Genomic DNA, 1,647 nt, shown 5'->3' with positions numbered 1-1,647 from the left:
GATTAAAAAAATCGGTGGCCAGCTAACTAGCCACCCACATCTAGTTCAATAGCACTCGGCGGGTGAATGAGACACGTGTGCTCAGCCATCTCAAGAAGAAAATTGAAAACGGGCAGTGGTGAACAGTTAAACTTCAGCGTGCTTGATGGTAAGTGATTACAGGCAGAGGACTACAGTTCATAGTTAAACACTGCAGTGGAGATAACCGTTTGCATGGCCAACACATGTCTCTGCCACCTCACTCCAAAAAATCACGCAGAAATCTGAGTGCTCAGCTGTTGGTCAACTTGCACTTGCAACGTGATTCACTCGAAGTGTATTCAAATTCAGGTATTGCTTCCATTTTTGCAAAGTTACGTACTCTGAAATGCGATCTCATGCTGTGGAACTATTGTTTGTCTTGTCTCAAGATGGAGATAAACGAAAATTAGCAGAACATCTTGAAGAAAAATATATGAGATGGTTAGCAAAACTTGTTTCAACATCTTCAAATTTGGTCTTGGCGGTTCTTCCATGGCTCTGTTTGGCAGCGGAGGTGGTGGTATTTGCACCAAAGCAGCAGATGTAGGTGTTGATCTTGTTGGCAAGGTTGAGAGGAACATTCCTGAAGACGATCCACGCAACTCAGCTGTCATTGCTGATAATGTTGGTGACAATGTTGGAGATATCGCTGGTATGGGATCAGATCTATTTGGGTCCTATGACTGAATCTTCCCGTGCAGCTCTGGTTGTTACATCCATATCATCATTTGAAAACTCTCATGATCTTACTGCCATGTGTTATCCCTTGCTTATTAGTTCAATGGGTATCATTGCTTGCTTAATCACAACTCTGTTTGCAACTAACATATTTGAGATCAAGGCTGTGAAGGAAATTGAGCCTGCATTGAAAAAGCAACGTATTATCTCCATAGTAGTGATGACTATTGGCATTGTTGCTGTAAGCCTAGTTGCATTGCCTTCATCCTTCACTATCTTCAATTTTGGTGCCCAGAAGGTTGTAAAGAACTGGGAGCTTTTCTTCTGTGGTGCTATTGGTTTGTGGTCTGGCCTTGTTATTGGTTTTGTCACTGAATACTGCACTAGTAATGCTTACAGCCCTGTCCACCGATTCATGCAGGAATGGAAGCAGCAACTAATGTTATATTTGGGTTGGCTGTGGGATACAAATCTGTTATTATATTTGCTATTGCAGTAAGCATTTTATGAAGCAAAGAAAGCTGCCGCAGTCGGAAAGTATTGTCATGTTAGGAACAGAAACGCGAATCAAGGTTAACCAATGGAAAAACAGTGATTCCCATCCAGCTTCGGCATGCAATATCTATTCTCGGGCAGTTCATTGAAGCTAGCAGACTGTTTCTACAGGAAGCTAGCAGACTGTTTCTACAGGAAGACAAAACAGTTTCTACAGGAAAGTCTGAAAAGCGGGAAGCCAAAGGAGAAATCGGCCGAAATGCTAGCCAAGGAAGTCACCAAGGCCATCAAAGACAAGGGGAGAGATTTGGTTGCTCAGAGGATGAGCAACACTTTCAGTAGGGGGGTGATGATGAGCCCCAAAAATGTACAATTATTTGGGCTCATTCAACCTCCTAATTTGGCTTAGTCCACCATTCTCATTTGTTTATTGCATGTTTTTTATTATTTTTA

The 1,647-nt window shown here is 42.2% G+C and overlaps 1 pseudogene; it reads left to right on the top strand.

Annotated features, from left to right (window-relative positions):
* Positions 1-459: 459 nt before the first annotated feature.
* Positions 460-1,209, top strand: LOC149182402 (pyrophosphate-energized vacuolar membrane proton pump 1 pseudogene; annotated as a pseudogene).
* The last annotated feature ends 438 nt before the right edge of the window (positions 1,210-1,647 follow it).

This window comes from Pinus tabuliformis, chromosome 3_2 (genome assembly GCF_031772625.1).
Source record: "Pinus tabuliformis cultivar Carrire ecotype Pingquan chromosome 3_2, CPIR1, whole genome shotgun sequence".
NCBI classification, from domain to species: domain Eukaryota; kingdom Viridiplantae; phylum Streptophyta; class Pinopsida; order Pinales; family Pinaceae; genus Pinus; species Pinus tabuliformis.
Note: the sequence above shows the minus strand (reverse complement) of the source record. Positions and strands in the feature narration are given on the sequence as shown.